The 13,424-nt window shown below is 47.5% G+C and overlaps 1 protein-coding gene across 4 annotated transcripts in view; it reads left to right on the forward strand.

Moving 5' to 3' along the window:
* PLXNA4 (plexin A4) overlaps window positions 1-13,424 on the forward strand; it is a 684,657-nt gene that overhangs the window by 6,062 nt on the left and 665,171 nt on the right. Inside the window, exon 1 of one of the 4 annotated variants that reach the window (XM_075925677.1) lies at window positions 7,591-7,982. The exons of 2 other annotated variants lie outside the window; for them this stretch is intronic. The gene's annotated coding sequence lies outside the window, so the exon portion shown is untranslated. Of the gene's footprint in view, window positions 1-7,590; window positions 7,983-8,003; window positions 8,820-13,424 lie in introns of those variants that run through there. One more of the 4 variants, XM_075925684.1, reaches the window with a different exon arrangement.

Genomic DNA, 13,424 nt, shown 5'->3' on the forward strand with positions numbered 1-13,424 from the left:
GTTCTTACCTCAGTTTTTTGGGTGAATTTGATGCTTGATTTACCTTCCTGGGGGGCAAACTGAAGTCCAGAGAACAGAAATGCTGCAAGCTTCCCCCCTCAGGTATACACCCTTACTCTGCGAGGGAGTCTGCTCTAGGACATGACAGGTCATTTGGTCCACAACCTCCCTGCTGAGGCTGCCACCTAGTGTTGATCTCAATAGTGGATTTGGTTTTAGGGACACTTGTCCCCCTAAGGAAATGGGCTAAGAGTCACTCAGCTGTTTGCAGAGCTATTAAATTGGTGCGCCCCCCTGATTTGAACTGGTGACCTAGAAGCAAAGGCCTCTGTAGCGAAACCTCCTCTCCCCTGGCTGCAGTGTCCGATTTGTGACTTTTTAGCTGTGTCAGTTTGTGTGCGGGTGGCCTGTCTGGGTTTCCATGCCAAGCCTCTGAGCCATCAATTAATGCAAGGTGGCTGGCATTAGAACTCTACCTTGTCCTTTGGACAGGGTGAATGTGTAGCTCTAATGCAGAAAATAGGGAATCAGTTTCCATTACACGCATAGGCATGATCTATTTGCACACACATCCCCCTCTGCCCTCATTCCCTGTGACGTACAAGGACCAGGGACATAAATCTTGATTGCTAGATGAACTCTCCGAACCAGTGCAGCATTAAATGCATGTAAATGTTTGTTTGCAAAATGAACCACTCTGAGAACTGACTTCTGATTCCATTTGAGTGTGAAATACCATATGGGAGAGGAAAGGTGGAGGAAACCTAGTTTATAATCCCGGAGCTGTTTTACTCTTAAATCATTAAGTGCCACAGTATGTTTCTCGGTCTCTGAAAATGCTGGTACCTGAACCAAGAATTGTGTCTATATATTTCCCCCCCCCCTCTTTCCCCACCACTCCTGCTGAAGTGAATAACAGTTGCTAACATGCACTTACTAACAAAATTCCCCCGACACTCATTCATAAAGAACGGCGCTGGTGATTCTATCAGCATTAAGCTGTTCGGTGACTGAATTTAGAATTATAGGAATGGAGCAATGAATTAACCGTAAATCAAATCTTGGGTGAGCCTGTATCCAACTCGGGTGAGATTTAAATTAAAAATATCTCGCCCAGATGAAGTAATCGTAAGTCAGGCACTGGAGTTCTGTCAGTCTGGCCTCCCACGAAAGGAGAGCAGCCCCTTTGAAATAAAAACCGTGACAAGCCCACGTATTGATTCCCAACCGAACAGGGAAATTACCACTTCATTGCTTCTATAAACTCTTTGCTTTATTGTTTGTTTGGTTTTTTTTCTGAAGGGAAGATGGTTAGACTGGGATGGTGGGAACCCATTTGAAAATTCAGCGCTCGTGTTTCTGTTTTACTCGGTTAGAGCCTATTTGATTGTCAACAGTGGGTTTTGGTTTTTTGACTAGGGATTTGTCCTTAATGTAGCATTAGAAAGAAAACTTAGTTAGGAGTCTAAAGAGGTGTATCCTGTTGCAAGAGGCTATTGATGGAATAGCAAGCGCTTGAGGCGCCATGCAGCTTTGGTTTTACTTTTATAGCATCTTTGTACAAAATATATTGGACGGAGACTCTGACTCTGTCACCGATCAAGTCACTTAGCCTGGGTGTGCCTCGGTTTTTCCATCTGTAAATTGTGGATGATGATACATTCAGTTCTGTGTATCTATAATGCTGTGTAAACATGTCTAATTCATTCATAATTATGCTTACCTCCTAAATAAGATGGACAAAACTGGGGGGAACGGGGGAATCAGATCTGGAATTCATTTGATCTGAAACTTTCAAAAGGATTAGGTGACTGGTCCCTGTTTGCCCATCGCTGGTTCATTTCTCTTTCCTCTCCATGCCAGATGTGTGCCAGGGTGGGGGAACAGGGTTTTAATGAGACTATATGGAGAGGGCCAGGAGGCTTGCTCTAGATTAAAGGAGGTACAGAGGAGAAAGCTCTCTCATCAAGACTGTGTGAAGAGACAGAACAGAGGCTGCAAACCTGGCAGTTTTCAAAATGAATAGATGTATAGCTGTGAGAGCTGGCCTACAATTTCCCATCACAGTTTCTTCGATGGAACATGGCTTTTCCATTGAAATGGAAATTTGCCCAGGAAATGTTTGTTTTTAATGATTTTTTTTTGGGGGGGGGGAGATTTGCTGAAAAATGTTTAGCTTTCAAGTTTTTTGGCCCCACCCTCAATGGATAGAAGCCCCTGAGACCAACCCTAATTGTTACTATTTGGTGGCGGGGGGGAGGGGAGGGCATTGTTTTCTTATTTATATGGTCTTATTTTTCTTTGAATTCTTTGTTTTAATAATATTCTTCCCTCACTCCTTTACATGGGACTCTGCTATTGAGGGAAACTGCCTTTCCCTTTCCATTACACTTGGATTTTGCTTTCATGTAAATGAACATCTGTTCTTTGGCAGACAGTGCTCTGTTCCCCTTTTGATCCTATGTTTCTCCTGGATGTACATGCAGAGGGGAGAATACCATCAGTTGTTCTAGTTGGGAGCCAGATACAGGATTTAGCTCAGTGAGACCGGGAGCTTTTACTACTTGAGCAGAAGGTTGATTCTGGTAGCTGTGGTAGGTTCATATAATTGGTGGACCAGCCACTAGAGAAGGACACACATTCTTACTGAACAGTGGAGTTGTGTATTCATTGCATTGTTGTGTCTGTTTTCTGCAGTGCTGCCCTCTTCTGGGTTGAATCATAGACCTGCTATAAGTATATTTTGATTGATTTTGGCCTCCAGTGTTTGGGTTCTGGGAGACAGAAGGCTAAGGAATGACCTTTAGGTGAAACAGTCGAGGTCTGTTTTTTTAAAAACAGAAGGACTTAAGTTCTTTCCCTGTGTAAAGCTGAAGATCTGTATGTATAATAAAATCATAGAGCATTAAATAGACATGTGCATCTCAAAATACTTCATTAGTGGTAACGAAATCAGGCTGACCGCTCTCCTTTGAGATGAGTAAATCTTATCACCCTCCTTTCACAAGTGGGGAAACTGAGGCACAGGGGGAGGAAGCAACTGGTCCCCATCCTTTGAGCTAGTTGGTAGGAGATTCCAGACTTAGATCCCACAAATCCCTGTCAATGTAAAATCACAGAGGGGTTTTTTTTTGTTTGAACACAAGAATGAAAAAGTGACAGAGATGAAGAGAAGTGGAAGGAAAACAGAAGAAGTGCTGAGAGCAACTGAACTGAAGGACTGATTAGGGATTGTTGCTTGATGTGTGGTCTTGCCATGTAGCCTCTCAGTGTTGCTTTCATGAGAACTTTCTCTTGGAGTACTGCTCTGTTTTCTGTAAAATCATGACAGGTATGGAGAAAGTGAATAAGGGAAAGTTATTGTTCCCATGATATAAGAACAAAGGGTCACCAAATGAAATTAATAGGTAGCAGGTTTAAAATAAAAGGAAGCATTCTTCACAAAATGCACAGTCTACCTGTGGAACTCCTTCCTGAAGGATGTTGTGAAGACCAGGACTTTAGCAGAGTTCAAAAAAGAACTAGATACATCCATGGAAGGTAGATCCATCAATGACTATTAGCCAGGATGGGTAGGAATGGTGTCCCTCGCCTCTGTTTGTCAGAGGCTGGGAATGGGTGACATATGATGATCTCTCTGTGGCTGGACCTAAGGCTGCATTGCCAGCTGGGATAATGTGTGTTCAGGGCTCAGCATTCTGTCCCCTCATAGAGCTGTCTCTCCAAGCCCAGGGCGTTCCTGTAAGTGCTCATCAAACTGCTGCTCATTTTACATTTTCAGTGCCACTCGTGAGCTTCATGCCTTCGCTTTTCACTCGTGCCGTTAGGATCTGCTACACGTTTGCACTTTAAAGTGCTGTGCAAAGTGACCATAAACTGGTCCACCTCCCCCTGCCAAAGACCTCAGCTGTTCCATCTCCCACTCATCTCTTTGGACCCTTAGTGGCTGGAACACCTCCCTCTCTGGGTGTGTCTAGACTACAGGGTTTTTTCGACAAAAGTGGACATAACGTTGACAGAACTCAGCAGTTTTGTCGACAGCTGTAAACCTCATTCTACAAGGAATAACGCCTTTTGTTGACAGAGTTCTGCCGACAGAAAGTGTTATTGCATCTACACTGTCCTTTGCGTCTACATTGTCACGTTGACAAAACTTCTGTCGACAAAAGCCTGTAGTCTAGACGTACCCTCTGTGTCCACCCTTCTGCTGTTCCAATCCCTCCTTTGCACAAACTTTTGAGGAGACTTTCCATGGGAACCCATTCTTGCATTTAACCCTCCCCATAGACCTACTGAGAGATGTTTGTGTTCTTCGAGGACGATGCCGCGAAGACCTTTGAAGAAGCATGCGCATCTTCAGTCAATGGCACCTGGTGGTGGAGGGAAGACGGCCTTGTGATTAAGGCATTGGACCGGGTCTCGATTGGTTTGCGCTCTTTCTCCATTACAGCATGTGATCTAGGGCAAGGCACGGCACCTCTCTGTGCCTCAGTTCCCCATTTGGACAATGACGGGCTGTGTGGAACCTGGACAGGTCAGCTGCCTGCAGGACTAGCAACAGGAAAAGATTAGACTTAGCCAAAACCTTGACCAAACTGGCAGCAGCTTCTAGCACCTATTTGCCAATGGTATAGCCACAGTCAAGGATACCAATAAACAACCCGCAGCTGAGTCATGCGGAAGCCGAAGAGCAGGTTCCTGCATGGACAATGGCCATGTAGATGCTGACCCTGCAATCGGATCCGCCTGGGTGGGCGGATCCTTGCCAAGGCCTTTGGAAGTCAGGATTGAGCCTTATGTTGTGTTGTGCGTAGATGCTATGGTGACGAGTTGCTATAGAAACACATAAGTTAGCATTGTTATTGAAAGGTGCTTCAGTTCATCTTGAAACACAGAACCCGGATAGAAAGAGCCCGAGAGTGTGGCTTGATCTGCCGCTCTCCCATGTCTCCTGCAGGCATCATTGCTCAGTTGCCCAGATCGTGTGTGCGTGTGTGTGTGTGTGTGTGTCCTCTCACTTTGATGGCCCAGTGGTCTAATTCAGTGCAGCAAAGCCTACGGTGCCCAACACAGGTTTGTTCCTTCATCAGCTGTGCCCTTTAGAGAGGGATGTGGGTGAAGCATTTCATTCTAATTAGCAAGACGTTTCCAAACTAGTCATCGTGTGTCACCATTTGGGGCAAAGCATTTGCACCGGCTCCTGTAATAATGTGTCCCTTCATCCATCACAAGCCCCATGTTCACAGGACCCGCATGGAGTGCTGGCAAATGTAGTCTCCTATCTTGCTCATTCGACTCTTGGTTATTTCTCTAAGCCCTCCCCCCACCCCGCCCCATACAAGGGCTCAGATCCAGGTGGAAGGATTTTTGTCCCCGCAGCAATAGGCAGGGACTGAAATTCCTGCTGTTTGTGGGTCACTGCTGCACTTGATCCTAATGGGTAATTACCCACAACAATTGCGAGCTCTGTGTCTGCTAATCGAGGAGATGTTTCACCAGTAGAGCTCCCGTTTACAGTGCAGGAGGCAGCTCAGTGCAATGGATCTGCTATCACGAGCGGTGCGCGAATGCTTCTGTATGACACAGGGTGTCATTGCTGCCTGTTTACTGTTCATTAATGGGACCAAATTCTCCTCTCGGTCAGATGTTCATAGCTGTTCTCCCCCGGTGATACAGCCCGCTGTCACGTGGTAGCCCTGGCAATCGATGCTCAGTGGGAGGTGCTGCAGTGTCACTCCTGGAACTATGGGTTGGACTGTCTAAGGTCCTGATCCTGAGAAGGGCTGAGCCTCGGCAGTTCCTCTGGAAGTCGTGTGGCTTCAGGGACAGGTCTTAGAATGTGTGCACATGTGGCTGCCTTCTGCTGGATGGAACCAGAACAGCTCCAGGGTGTCTGTGTCGCCCTCTACTGGCAGCCGTACAAGGGGTACGTTTCCGTAGTGCCAGCTTCTAAGGTTTTGATCTGAGGAAGTGGGTCTGACTCACGAAAGCTCATCATCTAATAAGCCATCTTGTTAGTCTTTAAAGTGCTACATAGTCCTGCATTTTGCTTCAGCTTCTAAGGTGGGTTCTCTTCATTCATGTGGCTGGCGTCTGAGCGCTGACAGCAGGAAAGTCCTGGATTCTCCCTCTGCTCTTGCTGCGGCTACGTGACGGGGCAGTCTGGAGTCAGCAAAGTCCCCTGTGATTCCAGCCTCATGGTGATTGGGGTTAATACTTGAGCTCGTTCAACTCCATTGCCTGTGAATGGCTGCGGTCCAAGTAGCCTCTTGTGGCTATGTGAGTGAAAAACCAGCAAGGCACAGCCGGGCCTTGCAGTGTCTGTTGAAGCAGGACTCCTGAGTCCTATTTGTGGATTAGCTGGTGCATATTTATGGCTTGGGCTGGCTAACTCAGCTGGTTAGACCATGGTGCTAATAAAGTTAGGGTTGTGGGTTCAAGCCCCATGCTGGCCAGTTGAGGTGTTTCAGAAAGTGACTTGTCTTGATGTTGTGAAGATCACCAGGACTGCAACAGGGTTCAAAAAAGCACTAGAGAAATTCATGGAGGCATAGGTCCATTAATGGGTATTAGCCAGGATGGGTAGGTATGGTGTCCCTCTGTTTGTCAGAGGCTGGAAATGGGTGACGGGAGGGATCACGTGAGGATTCCCTGTCTTGTTCAGTCCTTCTGGGGCAGCTGGCATTGGCCACTGTCAGCAGAAAGGACACTGGGCTGACAGACCTTTGGTCTGATCCCGTCTGGCCGTTCTTCTGTTTGTCATGTTTTCTACATCTAGCTACAGATGTGTTCGACCACAGGACCTGCTGTGGCACAAAAGTCTTGGTGGCCCTTTACGGCTCTCTTCTAGAGGTGCCCTGTGCATGTCAGGGCTGCCGGCCCTTCCCTACCTACCTTTGCTAGGACTACGCAGAGTACCTAACAACACTTCATTCCTGCAGCAGGAGACATGGCTGCCTTTAAGTGTCTTGGATGGGTTTATCAAAGCCGAGGAAATGAGGAGATCTCATCAATCACTGCTACTGACTTCTGGGCAAAGCTGTATTAGTGCCCTTATGAGGAAAAATAAACCAGGAGATCAATCAGGCAAATCCTCTCTAATTGCCTTTCATGCCCCGTTAGCTGGCAGTTCAGGGAGGCATGAGGCCAGCTCAAGAGCACCTGAGATGAGTTAGTCGGTGGGGCCAGAAAATGAGAGGCAGATTTACAAAGGGGTGTGATTTTTAGTGGAACTGGGGAACCTACTGCCTAGTGTTCCTCTTGAAAATCTCCCCTCATCTCTACAGGAGGCCTCCGGAGATACCATGTGCTCTCAGGGAAGCAGGTGTGGGTGGCAAGGAGGAGTCAAACTCATGGCCCTCTCTGCAGAAAGGGGAAACAGCTGGTGTGCCAGGATAGGGGCCACGGGTGTGATTGGGGTCCTTTGTTTCACCGCCAGAGCTGAGTCCATGTGCAGAGGTACCGGCTTTGCCATGAATTCAGTCAGGAGTGAGGACTTGTTCTGCTCTTGTCCTGAAAGAACCTGCTGGAAAAGTTCTAGCATGAGGCTTCCTTAGAATGGTGCCATTTAAGGGGGGAGTCTGTGCCCCCCTAAAGTTTAAACCCCTCAGTTTTATACTGGTGTAGTTCCCTTACCAAAGGTTCCCCTGTTTTTTTTCTGGGAGGATCCTGTGTGCTGCATCCTAGCCCTAAGAGACTACAACTCCCATGAGCCCTTGAGGAAACCAGGAAGAGAAGGCCTGTCTAGGCATGTGGAGAGAGGGTCTTAGAGTCTGGGATTCTCCATTTAGGGAGCCAGGCTGCTGTGGAGGCCTTATCCAGTCCAGGAGCTGTTATGTTGCAGCTACAACCCGGGACTGAGAAAGTTTGGGACTTGGATCTAGCTGGCTGCTTCTGGGGCAGCTGATTGCCCTAGAGGGGAGAGACTCTGGCTGTGCCTATGGCTCAGAAGGACTACACCACAACCAGCACAGGAGGGGGCTGTAAGTAAATGGGCTCTTTGGGAAAGTGCTGTCTGAGACAGACCTCAGAGATATAGACTAACTCTGGGTCCAAAGAGAGGCAGAGTGTCCAACTCCGGGAACTAGAACTGTTGGCATTTGGTGGAGCCTGCTCCAGTGGCAGAGGGAGTTTGCAGCTGGCTGCCCAGCTTGGACTCACACACACGACCTACAGAGAACCTCCATTCCAGCTGCAGATCTTCAAGCACGCCCACGCAAGCAAGCATCTGGGACTCTGAGTCCAGAGGAGTATACTCTCTGGGGTGGGATAAATGGTGGCAGGGCACATGCCAGCTTGATAAGTTCCTATTACTTCTGTGTACTTTGTTAATGTTATTCACTGTTAGTCTGTTAAACCCTGTTTCTTAAAGTTGTTAAGTAAAGGTGTGTTCATTCTAATGGAATCCATTAGATGTATGTTATTTATAATTTGTAATTGTTCTGGAGTTAGATCCAGATTATTGCTGGAATAATTTTATTCCTGGAGGCTCCCAAGGCACACCATTACGTGTGTACAGGGCCAGCCAGTTGAAGGCACTGTCATTGTATATTTTTTATGAGCCAGGGACTGCAGCAAGGGGGTAGATAGAGACTCTCCAACTAAACAACATCACCATCTTCTTTTATGTTACAACCATCAGGCACCCAAGCACACCTGAGTGTGACCTGCTCCTGAGTAACCTGGGAAGGAAAAGGGGGGTTACACTGGGGTCTACTTAAAGCGTAAGCCCTAGCTCCAGAAATAGCTCTGAACTGCCACAGAGTGTGTGCTGCTCCATGCCTTTGAGGCCGGGAGTTTGTTTATAAACAGGAGGCAGGGTGAGTAAAATAACAAAAGGCTTGTCCTTCCAGTAATTGAAGGCTTGTTAGCTGATCATGAAAACGTTGCCACTTAAAAAAGAAGCCTAGGACTAAATAGCGGTGTGCTTCAGGGGTCTGAATTTGGACCACTTGGTATGTGAGCAACCCCTGTGTCTTACAGGGCCATGGGTGCCTTGTGCTGTTATGCCAGTGAAGGAAAGAACACTCTGATCTCAAGTTTCAGGGCATATCCTGCCATCAGAGGGTTTTTTTATCCCTTCCTTTGCAGCACTGCATGATTGGCTGGGTGCAATTCAGGATTGATTTTTGCCTCTCTGGAGCATATGTGAGTAGCTATTACAACAGATCTGAACCTGGGACCTCAAAAGAGCTGTGTCTAGGAGCCTCTACAGCTTGAGCTATAAAGCCAGCTTGTCATTATCTCTTGCTGTAGGTGGTCTAAGTGCCACTATATGGGGCAGTGAACCACACATGGTGTGTGGGTTACACTACCATGTGGAGGCAGTATGCCTGTGCTGGTGGGCTAGTGATCTAAGACTGGATGGGCCAATGGTCTTGTGCAGCAGCGGGTAGCCAGCTGGCTTTGGTCGGACCAGTGATGTGATCCAGGATGAAAATCCCTGAGTTGATATATAGCTGGAAGAGCTGGTTCCACGTGTGATTAGGACTGGAGCTTTCTTGAGTGACTCACCCTCTTTTCCCAAGGCCGATGCAGAGATGTGAGACTGGCTCTCGCTGCAGCGGGGAACATTTGATAGTTCACAGGGTTGTGGGTGGATGGGCGGGTTACATAAGAACATAAAAATGGCCGTACTGGGTCAGACCAAAGGTCCTTCTAGCCCAATAGCCTGTCTGCCGAAAGTGGCCAGCACCAGGTGCCCCAGAAAGGGTGGACTGAAGACAATGATCAAGCAATTTGTCTCCTGCCATCCCTCTCCAGCCTCTGACAAACAGAAGCCAGGGACACCATTTCTATCCCCTGGCTAATAGCCTTTTATAGACCTAACCTCCATGAAATTATCTAGCTTCTCTTTAAACTCTGTTATAGTCCTAGCCTTCACAGCCTCCTCTGGCAGGGAGTTCCACAAGTTGACTACACGCTGTGTGAAGAAGAACTTTCTTTGATTAGTTTTAAACCTACTACCCATTAACTTCATTTGGTGTCCTCTAGTTCTTCTATTATGGGAACTAATACATAACTTTTCTTTATTTGCTCTCTCCACACCACTCATGATTTTATATACCTTTATCATATCCCCCCTCAGTCTCCTCTCTTCTAAACCGAAAAGTCCCGGTTGTTTGAACCTCTCTTCCTATGTTGGTTTTACGGCAGCGACTCTGAGTTGTTGCTGAGCCGTACCTGGGATTTGCGCTACCCAAAAAGCGTCAGCGACGGTAGGGCTGAAGCGGACACAACCTGCATGGCTTGGAGTGGGATCAGACATGTGATATCTACTGTGGCCATGCTGTCTGCGCTCGTGTCTCCTAGTGACACGGTAACAGTCACTTCACCTGCCTGGAACAGCTCGGATTTCTTTCCAGCCGGGCTGGGGATGAAAGTATCTCATAAAGGACTAGTGTGAGTGTGTGTGTCTGAATGTCCATGTAAGCCTGTCTCTCAAATCAGTCAACGAGCAACATATGGCGGGAAATAGGCACTTAGTTTTCCAGGCATCATTACTGTTGCTGTTTCGTCAGGCAAATTTCATGCCTTTGATTTTGTATTTCTAGGGCTCTGGCTCTGATTCGAGGAGGCGGGATTTAGATTGGAGGCTAGAGCTTGGACTGTTTTCATGAGCTCTCCATTTAACTGATGAAAAATTGGCAAGATCAAGGTCCTTAGGAGGTTTCAGCAGCCTCTGAGTTTGGGGGGAGGAAATGGACTCCCTTTGTTCTGGAGTCAAAACCCTGTCCCGCCCCAGCAACCTCTCCCTTCCCAGAATTCAGTGGGGTGCCAGTGCTGGAACCCCACTGAATTCTGGGAGCGGGGGTGCTGTATTCAAACCCACCCCGTGGTGCCTTGAGTCCGAGGATTCTGATGTTTTGCTGAGAACTCTCGCTGACCCAGGGCCTGATCCCGAGAGGTGCTGAGACCCCTCATGTCTCACTGATATTAAAGGGAGCAGGTGTTTCTCAGCCCTCACCCAAAGGCACAGAGCGTCCTTTGGAAAGGCCCTTTGGCTGTGGTCTCCTGCCTCGGTGGCAGTTTGAGTTCATCCCAAAGCAGAGTTGTACCCTGTGTGCATATGGGAAAGATAGTTGAGTGTGGTTGTAGGACAGCACTGGTTATATGCAGGGAGGACAGCACATATACAAAGGAGAGTGGACAGGTATGTTTGATGACTATATTGGGTGTATATATATATATATATATATATATATACCGTCTTGTGTGATTAAGAGTAGCCTGGGTTTCCTTGGAGAGACTGCCTTTTCTCCATCTCCCAGGCACATGTTGGTTTATTATTGTAGGGCTGCCCTTCCCTGGCTGTGTCAGGTTAGCTTATTACCCTGGGCTCACCTGGGCAGGGTGCGTGCTTGCGTGGCGTTGTCAAGCTGCTTGAGAGAATCGAGTGGTGCGCCCAAGTTTGTGGCTCTCTGTGGGTTGCTTTGTGTGCAAGTGCCAGGCGGTATGTGGCGGACTCTGTTCAGCTGGGAACAGGTGTGGAACAAGGGCTATCAGGGTGATCGGGGACTGTCCCTAAAAGCTTGGATTATTTAGCCTAGCCAAGTGAAGGCTGAGCGGGGGGGTCTGATTGCTCTCTCTACATACAGAAGGGCCATAAACAATGTTGGCAAAAGGGCAGTGTTGGCTCAACAACAGATGGGTATACATAGGCCATGAAAATATTTAGCTTGGCAATTATAAAAAGGTTTCTAACCATCTGAGGAGGGAGGTGCTGGAACAACCTCCCTGTCGGCAGAGTGGGAGCAAACAACTGAAGCAGGCTTGAAATGGAGCTCCAGAAATCTGATGGGGCTGCCCACAACAGCAGGGTGGGGGATCTTTTCAGCACCATGTTCGGAGGGTTCAAAATTCTGTAGCCAGGCCCCCTAGATTCTGTGCCAATGCTCATTTATCCTGAGTTCACTTTGGCCCCAGGCTGTTCTCTGCATTTTTGCAAAATTGACTCCAAACTCAGTCCTCCTCCTTTCAGCAAAATGAAAACCTGAATGTGTGTTGTTCTAGAGCTGTTCCCGAGAGCTCAGATCAATCAATATTACTTCAAATTTATTTCCATCTGTATGTGGAATAAATTTTGTTAGGTGCACAGAGACAGGCACATATGTGCACCACCAATATAAACACATGCTGTAGGCATTCTGCCAATCAGCTGGGCTGCATTTGAATCTCTCTGGGCGGTGGCCCAAGCGTTCCTCTTTCACTGACACTCTGACTGGGTTTTTAATAGGGCTGCTCGTGAGTGGGCTTGTTTTTATTTTGCTGTTTCCCAAAATACGACACTGCAGGCGGACTGGTTTGTTTGCTACGGGTTTGCTCACGAGCGCTGGTCTGCATCGCTGTGGTTTGAGGCAGCAGAGTTCCTTGTCATCCCAGTCTCCTGGGGTGACCATGTTTGCTTGAAGAAAAGCCGTCTAAAGAATTATATGAATCTTGCTACCTGATTTAATAAAGATGTAGGTCATAGTTCGGGTCCTACCAATCAAGGCCGTGTCCTCTTGAAAGGGCTTCTCCAGACCACCGCTGACCGTAAGGCTGTGTCCTGCCATATTCTTATATCTTGACTGCTACAGGCGGCTTGTCCCAAACTCTGCATTCACTTACCAATTCCAGCAGGGTCTCACCTTAGTCCAGGTGGCTTCTCTCAGCCCCCTGTGTTGCAACAACTTGGAGGGGAGCTTTATTACGTTAGGGGCAGTGTCATAACATTTTCATAACATCTAGTCAACGTGGAGACAAGAAGAGACTCGGAGCAACCTTGACTGGAAAGTGGTGGTGAGGGAGGAGGGAAACGAATTCATGCAGCAGAAGGAAAAGTGCAAGGAATGACTGTCACAAACCAAATCTACTCTCTCCCACCCCTCCACCATAACAGAATTGTCTCCTTAGCTTCATTTCGCTAGGCCAATGGCTCATTGGGAAGGAATCTGGAGGAAAATAACTTTGAGAAATTATGCATAGAGACTTTAGTCTTAAAAAGATCAGGAAAAGGAAATAGCAAGCGGGCATAATTAGGTAAGTATTATCCATTAGAAGGGGGAAGCATCTATCAAGTCAATTTCCATTTCCTCTTTGGCACACAGTCTCCGTACTTTGCATGCATGATTTTTCAGCCTCTCCAGGTGGTGGCATTTGAAATAGGTACTTTCTTTGTTGTTGGTAAATAATCAGAATACACGGCATTTCTATAGCACCTTTCATGTGCAGTGCTTGCAACACTCTATTCCTATTCAGTAAGCCTAGCATTCTCAGGAGTGGGTAGGGATTATTGTGCGAGGTGGGGAAACAGAGGCACGCCGCATGAAGTAGCTTGCTCAGGGTCACATCTGAAGTCTATTGCAGAACCAGGAATAGGATCTAGGAGCGCCGACTCCCTGCTATGGCACTAGGTGTGTTTCCTCCCTATTCCCAGCTGCCTG

Source organism: Pelodiscus sinensis, chromosome 1 (assembly GCF_049634645.1).
Source record: "Pelodiscus sinensis isolate JC-2024 chromosome 1, ASM4963464v1, whole genome shotgun sequence".
Classification (NCBI taxonomy): Eukaryota; Metazoa; Chordata; order Testudines; family Trionychidae; genus Pelodiscus; species Pelodiscus sinensis.